This window comes from Eufriesea mexicana, unplaced genomic scaffold, assembly GCF_001483705.2.
Source record: "Eufriesea mexicana isolate 0111107269 unplaced genomic scaffold, ASM148370v2 scaffold10, whole genome shotgun sequence".
Classification (NCBI taxonomy): domain Eukaryota; kingdom Metazoa; phylum Arthropoda; class Insecta; order Hymenoptera; family Apidae; genus Eufriesea; species Eufriesea mexicana.
The window spans coordinates 277,663-291,962 of NW_016908175.1; positions in this window are offsets into that span (position 1 = coordinate 277,663).

The following is a 14,300-nucleotide window of genomic DNA, read 5'->3' on the forward strand; positions in this document are numbered from 1 at the left end:
CTCAATATACTTAACATTCTAAATACAATTGGCATACATAATACACTTAACATAATACTTTACAAACATAACATATTGACCATACTTAACACACTTAACACACTCAACATACTCAACATACTCAACATACGCGACATTCTTAGCATTTTTAACATTCTCAACATACTTAACACTCTTAAAATACATTCCATACATAACACATTTAACATACTTCACAAACTTGACATATTTAACATAATTAACATACTCAACTCACTCAATGTACTTAAAATTCTTAACACGCTTGACATACATAACACACTTAACATACTTTACAAACATAACATATTTAACACACTCATCATAGTCAACATACTTAACACACGTAACATGCTCAACATACGCAACATACTTGACACACTTAACGTACTTTACATACTTAACAGACTCATCATACTCAACATACTCAACACACATAACGTACTTAACATACTTAGCATACATATAAATTTAATACTAAGCATGGTTCAAATTACGATACTTAAATCTATCAAATAATTGTTTCCAATTATTTGTTACATTTATGATTTTCTTATAAAACTAACTTATATTAGATAAAATTCTTGCAACGGTGAAATTTCCAAGCCGTCGAAATTTTGAGAACTTGACGCCAAACTCCTCCAATTGCCTTCAGCCAAATGCGCAAAGTTGTCGCCGAAATTGATCCATAACGTGGTCTTTGTGTTAGGAGAAGGTCGTACCGCAGCAGGTCACACTCCACCAAAATTCCGAGTTCGACGTCAAATTTCTGTAATTGCCCCAATACACATTAGAAAAGTTTGTACACAAAATTGGTCGAAATTCGGGATTTTGTATCACGATAACATAATAGCAAAGAAGGTCGCATGTCTTCGAAAATTCTGATGACTTTATGCCAAGTTCATTTCCTGTATCAGACGAATACGATAGTGCAACCTCCTTTACTACCATATTCTCCTGATTCAATATCTAGATTATTAGATATATTTCATACCAAACTCTGCAACTTTTGTATCTCCCGATACAAAATGGCAAACTACCCGAAGCCAGATAACCACCAGATTTTATACTTCTCTGCAAGACTGTCTTCGAGATACTAAATCCATAATCTTCATAACTCCGAACAGCAAATTTCCCAATACCGGAATGACCCAGCTAACTCCCTGTTGAACAAAAATGCAAAGGAGAAATTAGAAAACAATTCGAAACGAGACAAAAGAAACAGAACTTAGCTGAAGATGAGGAAAAGGAAAGGGAAGAAGAAATCGTCCGAACCCTCACACCAGTGGCAGCCCTTAAAAATCCATAACCAGCTGAAGGAGTCGCAGCACGGTGGAGCTCGCGACACAGAGGAATGCTCGAATCATGCTCCCTAATTCACCGATGATTCCGGCTTTGTCCCGCATAGAGGGACCAGCGATCGGGGACGATCTGAGCCGCGACACACGAGGCATCCCGCGGAGCAGGTAGCTCCGGGGAGACTTTCTGTCAGCGTGGCGCATTATCTAGCCGTTTATCTACGCCTATGGGACTCCCTCGGATGCCGCATACACCGGCGTCGCGGGCAACTACAAGCCGTTTCCTTATGTAACGACACAACAGGTACACATCTACCCGGGATCCCGCCTGCGGACGCTTGTCTCTCTATTTCCCTGCTCATAAATTCATCTTGTGGAAGACCTGTGGCCAACTTGCGTGGGGTCCGCGGCAAGATGAAGGTCACTGGATTCTTCGGCCAAAAGGAGCAACATCGGGGAATCGTCAGCCATACCGTCGACGTTGGACACGTTCTAGATAGGATGCTGCTTCCCCAATGTCGATTTCACAGATTTCAGGCATGCAAATTCACAATGCCGATTGTGGGTACTCGGGATGCTGTGCGTCGGGTTGCTGGATGTGCATCTGTGAACAATCTGTAAGAATTTATTAATATTTAATAATTTTGTTTATTTTATTTAATTTTTATAATTTGTTAATTAAGATTTAACGATTTATATTTGTTTATATAATTTTAGAATATAAAAAATTTATTAATATAGTTTTGAAATATAACAAATTTATTTATATAATTTTAAAATATACAAAATTTATTATAATATGAATATAAATTCAATTATATTGACATTTTCGACTAATATCGTGGTGAGCTAATTTTTTTATATAAATAAGAGAGAAAAATTCTATTGAATTGTTATAGCCATTACAGTTCAATAGCATTTGACTGAAAAATTCAATTATATTAATATTTTCAACTAATATAGGTGTATGAAATAGTATTGTAATAATTAGACATCGTAGTGTCAAGTTATAATGTGTGTAGTATAAAAGTAAATACTATAATAAACTCTACATCCTAGCGATGTGGGAGCGACACTTTCCAACCTAACATAACCTAACTGTTCGCCCGTTTAGTCGTCAGTGGAAACGGTGGAAAAACTGTATAAATGTTTATTAACCACTTGCTCTGGCAAGAAATTCACAGACGCGTGTGCCAGGGTTTCTTTGACAATTGCCTGACGACGTGTGTACCACGTCGTTGGCGATTCTGCGACGAAAGCATTACAACGTGCGTGACACGTCTTTCCAGCGCAAGTGGTTAATAAATATCTATATAGTTTTTCCACCGTTTCCACTAGTTACTATTTCTTTGTATTATAACCCCTTAACAAAATGAGAGTACTTACTTTGCTTGCTCATCGATAGGCTTAATGACTCGACAATTGCACTACGCTGTTGACTGGAGGACCATCCGTTTAAGCTCGCAATAATACAAATTTATGTATACATGTTGTTGGAGAATCGATAATGAAGATATCGATCATATCGATGCAGAGGAAACGACGCCATCCGACGGCACATTTAAAAATTTGTAGACTCAACTGTTTTTTGCGGGAATGGGCGAGGCGACCAACACGTTCAACTCAGTGCAGTTAGAGCCTCGAATCAACATGGTTGTTATAAAGGAAAATAATAAAACGCGATATTATTAAAGCTGCCATGCGTACCTTTTTTCATCTAATGCCAATATATGTAACAGAGTATTAGAATTGGAATTGCGATGGGAAGTTCAATTTTTGTCGGAAGTGTGAGTATATTTGGAATTTTTAACATTTTACACTCGAGAAGCACCACTCAGTCGCCATTTAATTAGATTCTAAAAATGGACGTTAATTGACATATCAAATTTGCAATTACCCAACGATGCGTGGAATATCGAAGTAAAATAATTCTACGTATTAAATTATAATTCGATTTCTTATTTACCGTTTTGGCAGAAAGTCTTCGAATTACTATTTCCCTGTAACGAAAAAATCGCCGAGTGCAGAGGGTTAATACGGTGAAGTACTTGGTATGAAACCATAATTTAGCTCGAAGTGCTGTGGCAATTGCAATCTTCCGCCATCTAAATAGTAGGTTCTAAAATTTTTATTTCAACTTTCGTCCTGTAAATTTTAAAGTGCACAAACTGGCTGAAGATGGAATAAATATTGTATATATGCTGCTTGAAATATTTATAAGTTCGTTTTCTGCTATGAATATGAATGTACTATATGTACTTTTATTGTATATGATCGATTAATAAATTTTGAAAGAATAAACTCTAATGTTTCAAATTAATAAATATTCACTACACTTCCTGTTGTTTATACTACACTTTATTTAATACTTAATATAATTTTATTTTTACATTTCCATCTGCAGCACCACGTGCACAACCTTATATCCCCACGACGAGCAACAGACGACTGACCACTTAGCCATCTTTTGTCTTATGTCGCACCACGGCATCAGACACACATAAACAAAACACACCAGCTCACATACATATGCAAATGTAATATCCAATAAATTTAAAATGCAATTTAGATACTAAGAGTTCGATCACCAAATTTTTACGACGAATGTAGACATTTTGATTGTAAGTGATTGACGAGTAAATTATAAATTTAATTTCTCCTTTTGTATTTATTCCAAACACTATACCTTAATGACATTATGATTGATTTATTTATCGAGTGAATTTGGGGTATCGAAGAAATTTGCGATTGTTCGGAAAGGGGTGCACACCACTTGTTCCTCTAACAGCGTTGGAATTCGAGGTTTGTAAGTCCATTCAACGGGATTATTAAACACAGTTGAAAAGATCAAGTGGAAATTCCATACATCAGGGAAAAAATTTCAGATTCGACCAGTGGAGTGATTTGTGGGAGGGTAAAAGCGTGGAATGTGGCTGCGGGGGTGAGTAGCAATTGAGCGCGATATTTTCGCACTGGATATAACAGAAATGTTAAACGTTTGCAATTCAACGCGTTACAGCTCGAAATTGCTGGAAAACGGGTGAAAACGTGCAAATAAATACATTGCACTTGCTACTCGTACGTCGTATTGCACGAATTATTACGCAAATACGATGTTTCGTATCGATGGGAAAAGATTCCTGCGACCACTTACATTTCGTTATCACCGCGATTATGTTACTACAGTAGTGAAGAAAAAATGAATAAAAGAAATACAAAAATTTGGAAGCAATTTAAACAATCTTTATTAAATTACTCAAGCAAATATTTAATAAATATGAAAATTAAATTAGAAGTGACTAAGAATATTTTGGAAATATTGGAAGCCTGAATCTATCTAATGTTTCTTATAACACGTATAAAAATTAATAATATTTAAAATAAATGATATTGGGAGAAGTACCAAATAATTGCTAGATTTTCTAATCTTTCAATTTTCCAGCAACCATGAAATAAAAATTGGGATTAAGGGAGTAATTAATAATATTAAGAGAAGTACCAAATAATTGCTACATTTTCTAATCTTTCAATTTCCCAGTAATCAGGGAATAAAGATTTTAATTAAGGGAGCAATTGATGATATTTAAAATAAATAATATTAGGAGAAGTACCAAATAATTAATAGAATTTCTAAACTTTCAGTTTCCCAATAATTAGGAAATAATGATTGGTATTAAAGTAGCAATTAATATTATTTGAAATAAATATTATTAGGAGAAGTACCAAATAATTGCTACATTTTCTAATCTTTCAATTTCCCAGTAATCAGGAAATAAAGATTAAAATTAAAGTAGCAATTAATAATATTTAAAATAAATAATACTGGTGGAAGTACCAAATAATTGCTAAATTTTCTCATACTTCAATTTCCCAGTAATCATGAGATAAAGATTGGAATTAAGGTGGCAATTAGACTTGGACGGCTTAAAAACCTTCGTTCCCCTGAAACCTGCGATTTTAAAATCATCTGGATTCCGGAATTCGAAGAAACGAAATGACGCGACACTTCCATACGTGTGATTTAAAATATCGTTACTGCTCACAAGACATCGGAATTCGGTGCTCATGATTGATGCTGCAATGACAAACGCGACAAGCTTACAGCTTGTCATACCTTTGACTTTCTACTTAATTACGAATGCGAAAACGAGTCTCGGGGACCAGTGTTCGCTCTCGGTTCAGCTAAATGTTATGCTTATTTTGGCAGTTCCGGGCAATAAGAAAGCCAGGTCGCCTCGTAATACGGGTTTTTTTCCAAATAATAAGCGATTCAGGAATTCGTGAAGCGTTACCGCGGCTATTTACAAAATTTGAAGCATCTTCATCCGGTTAAGTATCGGATTTATGCGGCTAAAAAGGTGAAGAATTTTTACGATTCCTTACGTGATGGAACAGAGTTTACTTTCGCTTACTACGATCGTTGCGTACGCGTGTGCGTGTTTAACACGAATGCCGATCTTTTTCTATAGAAATATAGATAACACGAGTTTACAGTAACTAGTATTCCCGGTATTGTTTCTTTCAATATTTCATATTTTATGTATGAGTAAGTGGAAGGAATGACAGTGGAATTTTAATAAATTCGTGTAATTTCAGAGTGACGTTAATTGCATGAAAAACATCGAAATATTGGAATCGACAGTTTTGAGATAATTTATTTATATTTCAAATAACCACTTCGACAAGTACAAGTGGTGTCATTTATACCTTCTCACGTTGAATACGTGGCTTTAGTGTCTGAAAATGAACTATAGTAAATTTTTATTTGTAGGTATATCGAAATCAAATATGTCTTTGAAATAATTTTACGATTCGTGAAATTAGATTTGAGAAATAAAAATATTGGTTCCCGCGATTAAATTATGGGACAGGTTGATGGTATGGATCAAAAATTGACTCACCTGTTTTGGTGGACGATGAAGTGCTTGATCTTAGTCCTTTAGTCGTAAAGATAATAGAATATTTCTGGATAAATACCGAAAGAATTTTTCTATCACAGAACATCATCAATTAAATATCATTACGGACACGCAACGTAGATTATTAATGAAATATTTCCTTAAATGCTTACACACTAACAGAATTATACGGTGAAAAGTAGCGAAGTGGGAAGAATGTCAAAGAAAGGAATATTCAACGTTCTTCCACCACTTCATCTACTAAAACATCCAATAAAAGGCAATTATAGACATACTGAGGAGACGAAAATATACACAATGTGGACTAAAAAATATTTAATAAATATATTAATAAGTAGAAAATATTTGAAACAGAAGATCTGAATTCTCAACAAACTTTCTACCCCTTCATCCACCATTCCTTGAATAAAAGAATATTAGAGACATACTAAAGGAACTAAAATATTTCCAAATATTAACACAAAATTACACAGTACAGACTAATACACATTTAATAAGTAGATAAACAAGTAGAGAAGATTTTAAATAGGAAGCCCCCAATTCAACAACGTTTCATCCCTTTAATCCATTATTCTTTTAATAAAAGACTATTAGAGATATGCTGCAGGAATTAAAATATTTCTAAATACTAACACAAAATTACACAGTACAGACTAATACACATTTAACAAGTAGAGAAGATTTCAAATAGGAAGCCTGCACTTTAACAATGTTTCATCCCTTTATCCACCATTCCTTTAATAAAAGATTATTAGAGGCATACTAAAGGAACAAAAATTTTTCTAAATACTAACACAGAATTCCACAATGGATTAACAAAGTAGAAAATACTTTAGTCAGAAATTCTGAACTCTGAACATCCTTTCACTGCTTCATCCACAATCCCCCCTGTTTCCCCAATAAGAAACTATTATAGAGATAATAAAGGGACGAAAATATCATCCAATCCTAACACAAAATTCCACATTGTAGACTAACAAAGTAGAAAATATTTCATCCACAAATCCCGAACTCTTGATAACCTTCCACTGCTTCATCCACAATCCCCCCTGTTTCCCCAATAAGAAACTATTATAGAGATAATAAAGAGACGAAAATATCATCCAATCCTAACACAAAATTCCACATTGTAGACTAACAAAGTAGAAAATATTTCATCCACAAATCCCGAACTCTTGATAACCTTCCACTGCTTCATCCACAATCCCCCCTGTTTCCCCAATAAGAAACTATTATAGAGATAATAAAGGGACGAAAATATCATCCAATCCTAACACAAAATTCCACATTGTAGACTAAGTAGAAAAGATTTGAACCAAAAATCCCAAACTCTCAAGAACCCTTCTTCCAGCCCTTCATCCCCCGCGATCTAGACCAAGTAGCTGCTCGCGTTCCAGCGCCTGGAGCATCGTCCATTCCCTTGATCTTCCTTCGTTAGCGTGAATCTTCACGCTTCTGGTAACGACAGGTAGCCGTAATCGTCGGTTAAATCGCGGAACGTCTGGCTAGGAAACAATGCGGAAATTAAAAAGCTGAAAGCTAGGCCGAGCGAGCGCGGATCCTGGCGGGGACGGCGATCTCGTTCTCGAAGCTCGCCTCGTTGTGTTTTTGCTCTGCATAAATGATGAGCTCGGGTATTTTAATGAAGACATTCCACGGCCGCTTGCCGGCTCCTTGGCGCACGGCGAGAGAAAGAGGAGAGGCCAACCTCTGCTTGAATAGACACGTTCCTTGCCGTGCTTGCTCCGCCTTATTCTATTGGCGTATTGTCAGCCTCTCAACTGCTGTCGCCTCAGCTTCCCTGTGCTTGGTCCCTGCTCATCCGACGTGTATCGCAATTATTTCGCTATGATACTCTGCCCGATACTTCCGTATCGATATGTCGTGACTATGCCAACAGGAATCTCCCCGGCTTCCTTTTACGTTTCCCTCGACTTTTTCTCCCGTTTGCTCGAGGGTCGCATCGCAGATCTAGAAAACTAGCGAAGTAACCGAGATCCAAACTGTTATTTATCGCTTTGGACCCTGTCCAAAGAAGCACGATCCAAGGTATTCTGAATTTCTGCGCGATATTGTGCAGTCGCGACGTCCTTTATTTTGACTAATTTTTGCATTTTGAAGGGGTAACAGCGAGCGGTGGAGTATTGGGGTGGTTTGGGGCAGAGAAGAGTGGGGATGAAAGAAATAGGAGCTTCTTTCACGAGAGTAGGACGCTATGCTCTTTTCCACTTTATTGCGAATGGTTTCAGACTATTTTTGATTCGTCCAGATTTATTTTTCATTTCTAGTTTTCGCTGTGATCGAATAGAGAATTAATTCTTTTATTCGGAATTGGGGAAAGGGGGTATGAAAGAAACGACGCTATGGAAGTAATGCAGATTTTCCTGTTTTATGAGATTGTCTTTGATTCGCCCAAATTTATTTATAGTTTCCAATTTCCGCTGGGATCGAGTACAGAATTATTTCTTCCATTCGGAATTTTCGAAAGTGAGTATAAAAAGAAACAATACTATGGAAGTAACGTAGCTTTTCCACTTTTATGGGAATATTTTAGAATATTTCTGATTCGTCCAAATTTATTTCTAATTTCTAGTTTTCTCTGTGAGGGAAAAGAAAATTATTTCTTTCATTCGGAATTGGGGAAAGTGTATGAAAATAAATAATGCTATGGAAGTAATGCAGCTTTTCCCCTTTTATGGGAATATTTTAAAATATTTTTCATTCGCCCTAATTTATTTCTAATTTCTAATTTTCGCTGTGATGGAAATGAGTATTAATTCTTTCATTCCGAATTGGGGAACTGGGTACGAAAGAAACGATGCTATAGAAGTAATGCAGATTTTCTTCTTTTATGGGAATGTTTTTAGAACGTGCGATTTGCAGTTATTCAATCGTGAACTATTACTGTCACTCAGAATAGTGGGGATAAAAGAAACGGTGGCACGAAAGTAACGCAGCTTTTCCTCTTTTCCACAGATGTATCTAGAACGTTCGATTTACCCACTTGCATGCATTGTTTCACACGAATGACGCAGATCAGTAAAGCAAATGATTCAAATTTGCATTTAGATAACATTCACACATTCCATACAAATAACTCCCCTCTTATTTCTTTAACATCCCGAATTAAAACCAAGATATTCGTCCAATTATTAACACTAGAACTACCGATCTGTAATGGGTACCTAACTATAGCGTGCACAGATTATAGTAATTTCAGCGGTACGATGAATACGAGTGAATATATAGATTACAGTTCTTTCTTAATACGAGTTGATACGAATTTTATTCTTAAAGCAGGTGTATGTGTTCGGTGATTACAAAAAGGAAAATTCTGGGACCAGTCATTTTCACTGGGTTGATAGTTCTAGTGTTAACTCGAGCGTTCTCGATACTCGATAGAATCGAACGTACAATAAATTCTAAACGATCCAATATGCAAGGATGCGAAGAAACAAGTGCATACCTTCATTGTGATTTTCCATAAGGAAATTATTATTATTCATGGCCTTCTTGTACTCGCATACGTATCCGACTCTCTGACGCAGTCTCTATGTAAAGCCAACATCTGTAACTCGTTGAACGTGAAATGGAAATGAAATCGTAAATTCTAGTAATTCTAGTTTAGTAAATTCTAAATACAATTTTTCTCCTACAATTTTATTACGCTGAAACGACGTTATATTAAAATGATAACATGCGATTTTCACGTGGCAGTCAAACTGTTTATCTAGCATTAATCCTACATATATATTAAAAAGCACCTAAAAATCAAAAACCTAATAGGAGATGCTTCGTCTGCACTCATGCGACGATTGCAGAAAGAATTAGAAGAGAAACAAGATACACGTGTTTCAAGTGTGACGTGGCTATATGTGCATACTCCTGTTTTGAAAATTATCACAATGAAACAGATGTTCTTTTAAATCTTAATTTCGTCCACGCTCAATAGCCAAAAGACGTGTTATAAGTCTCGGTAATTCCGAAAGATCATGCCATTGGAAACTTTCGATTGATATTTTCAATCGTAGAAGAAAAATATTTGACAGCAATATATGTTAAAATGCATCGAAAGATAAGCTAGATGAAATAGATTTAATTAATAGATAGATACTTTTGAAAAATACGAAGAATTTTTTCGAGACAGAAACCAAATTTTCACACGTCACATAATTAAACTCAATTTTTCTACTTTTAATTGATCTTCGTCGTCTTGAAAGGAAAATGGCTGCGTGTTTAAAATCCTTCAGTTTTTTAAAGTATAAGAAAAAGGAAAATGGAGTTTCTGAAACAAATTTCACGAAATTCCGTTTACTTTGTGCTATTTAAAACGAAATTTCGCTAAATATTCATTTGTATTATTAAAATATCATTTTTCTACGATCAAAATGAAGTATGATGGTATGATATGAAGGTATGATATCAAATATGTACTAATGGTTAACATAGATTTTGAATATACATGTGTTGATATAATAAAGGAGCGATGTCTGTAAGAAAGGGATGAGTGGAACAGGTATGCATGGGATGCCAATATCTAATGGATTCGGGTTATCGTGATAAACGAGTATGCGTGTAATGATCGAGGTGTGTGTGAATTTTGTATGTCATGCAATGTATGAAAGTAGAAAGAACAAACGAAAGAGATTGGCATAGGTCAATTGTAATTGAGTTGTAATAGTGAAAATAGGTGTGAGCTAGTGATTGCGAGAAATTAATTAGATTTATACTTAATGTTTGTGTTTGATCATTTTTTCTAATTAAATAAAGAATTGTTCTTATCGTTATTGATATTTTATCCACCACTAACAACCATTACCACATGAAACCACTTTACCTAGGTCTGTTTAAAATTCTGACGAGATAGAGGATCGGAGAGAAGGGCAGGATTAAGATACAAGCAATAACCGGTGCAAATCACGATTGCTGGCGAGGGAAGGTAAAAACGTCTGGTTTAGAGCGGTTTGGAATCGCGGCCCGTGGCCGTGATTTTCACGAATCACGATGCACCTGCCCTTATTCGGGTGGCGGATTTCAATGTCCCGGCGCACCCTCGTGGGTACATTGAACGGCGCAAATGAGACGTGACTCGAAAAGCTAGCAGGGGTCCTGGCCGATCGAACACGTGCACCCGGTGCACCCGGTTAATTGTTATTCCGATGAGTTCCGGCTATTGGCGAACAAACAAATTACGTCGCCGCTCGAGATGGATCTCGGGGCTTCCCGGTCGCCGTTGGTGGTCGCTGCAAGACGTTATTTTGCACGCCTTGAAGAATACGTGAGGGAACAGCTTTATGTTATACTTGTCGACGTGATGAATTTCGTGTCATACTTGGTGATATAATAGATTTACGGTCGCTGATGTGACAAATCGAGTCACGGCAGAATTTCATTTACGAGTTACTACTGTTTCATTTCTATTACGCATTTCTTCTTATTGTTTAAGTACGGAGACCTACTTTTGTTAATTTTCTCGTAAATTATGGCAATGTATATTTTATTTTGTCGATTTCATAGCAATTTACAAACGATGCTAACTTGAAATCAAATTGTGGTAATTATTGTACAGATTTAGAGTTGTAATATACTAGGATGCTGAATATGTATAATAAATAATACTATTGAATAACGTATAATATAATATATAAAAGTGGCTGACTAAAAAGATTAACCCTTTGCACTCGGTGATTATTTTGGTTACAAAGAAATAACAATTCAAAGATTTTCTGCTGTAACGTAGAAGATATTTTTGAAACGGTAAATAAGGAGTCGGGTATAAATTAAGATTTTAAATTATTTTATTTCCACACTCCGTGCAATCTTAGGTTAGGTTAGATTTGATATGTTAATTAACATAGGTCTTCGGAATTTGATTAAACAATGACTTAGGCTCGCCTCTCGAGTACAAAGGGTTAACACGTTGACCGCCATGATGGTCACCAGAGATCAGTGATGCTAATTTTTTAAAATATTTGTTTCAATAAATAGAGAACACCGTGAAATAAAGAGTACACTATTTTTATTTATTTATTTATTTACTCCTCATCGCGTTATTTGATAATTCATTATACTCCAGGGATAAAGGAAATTTTATTGTAGCAGTCAACTACATGGGTTAATACGTTACTCGAGAACCCCTTTTCTATATAAAAGAAACTCGCTATTAAATTTCAAAATTATCTATAAATATTCTACGAAACACTCCGAGTCCCAGAAGCTATTTCCGTAATTGACCAAATCTTCTTACAGACTCCTCGAAGAGACAAATTAAGAAGAACCATCTTAATAATTGCAAAAAAAAAAAGGGAAGAAAAGGAAAGAAAAGATAGCGATTAAGATAAGAACACGGCTGTCATACCCAAAGCACGGACACAGCCAAAAGCAGAAATACTGTTGGCCGATTCTCTCTATCCACGAATCCATTGGCTCCGTTCCCCGAAGAGGCCCTACGATCCGGAAGTCGCGGTTCTTTCAAAAGCTCCTGCCGGCTACCGGTTTTCTGAGAGTGCACGCGAGCAAAAAGAGAAGAGAGGGCCGCGATGAGGGTAAAAAAAGGAGGCGAAGACACGGAGGGGCGGGCTACGATATCGGGAAGGAGGACGTCGTGTACCGCGTACCCGGGACATCGTACGTCAAAGGTTCGAGCCCGTGGGAACACGAGGGCAGAGATGCCTCCAATGCCGAGGCAAAGGCGAATCGAGTGTGTTCCTGCAGGTAGACGACCACGAGGAACGTCTACGATGGCTGATGAAGCAGCAGCACGAGGGAAACTGACTTTTAACATGGAGGCGAAGACGCTGGGACCCTCGAGCACGGCTGCGCGCCAAAGTTCAATCGTGAAATGAAGATCGAGGGAATTTGAGTACAGCTTTTGGGATTTATCGGCATTCGCAACTCGATTGGAGAATTTTTCATTTCCAAGCAAAATAAATATTTTTCATTTCCCTGATTTATTATCGATTAAATGTTTATTTCTAAACGTAAGCACCAGTGAATTCTATATTTAGTTTAAAAAATGAACTGAGGTGTGTAAAAATAAATTTCGAAATTAATCGTTCCGAACGTCATTGACAAGGAAAATAGATATTTTCTATTTCCCTGATTTATTACCGATTAAATGGATATTTCTAAACGTAAACAAATGGCACCAATGAATTTTTGATTTACTTTGAAAAACGAAGTGGGATATTTAAAAATAAATTTCGAAATTAATCGTTCCGAATGTCATTGACGAAACTTTTCATTTGCAAGGAAAATAATTATTTTTGATTTTTCTGATTTATTACCGATTAAATGAATATTTCTAAACATAAAAAAGTGGCACGAATGAATTTTTGATTTACTTCGAAAAACGAACTGGGATATTTAGAAACGAATTTCGAGATTAATCTGTATAAGGAAATACAAAATATAATCGAGCACGAATGCTAATTATTATTAAAAATATCGATTCGTCGATGACATAAAAATTCCAAGATGGAAGACCACTCCAAATTTTTCCGTCTAAAAGAAGAAACCAACCAAAAATAACCGAGTTTTATAAAAAGATGGAATTATATTAATCAATAACTAATTACCACGTAGAACATTGATTCGTGGATGAAAAATTGAAATGGAGGTGGCAAATTCAAATTTGTGTCAATTTAAATGAAAAGTTAGCCAGAAATAACTGACTCTTGTTCTAAAAGAAATTAAATAATTCAAGGATCTAAAAATCATAACGAGGAACGAATATTAATCATTATTGGAAACATCGATTTACCGATGACATAAAAATTCCAATAGAGAAAGCAACAGGAAAATTTTCCTCGACTCGGAAAGTCGGTAGAAAATAACTGAGTTTCGTCAGAAGAAAGATAGAATTATGGAGGAAGCTACAAATTATAATGGAACACGAATACTAATTATCATCGGAAACATCGATTCGTCGATCGTAGAAAAATTCCGAGATAAAAAGAGCAAGAGGGAGAGACGTTTAATAGAAAGAGAGGAGGCAAGAGGAGCAAAAGGAGCAGAAGAGGTTAGGTATCTCTCTGAGGTGACACCGCCGAAATATTCCCGTCGG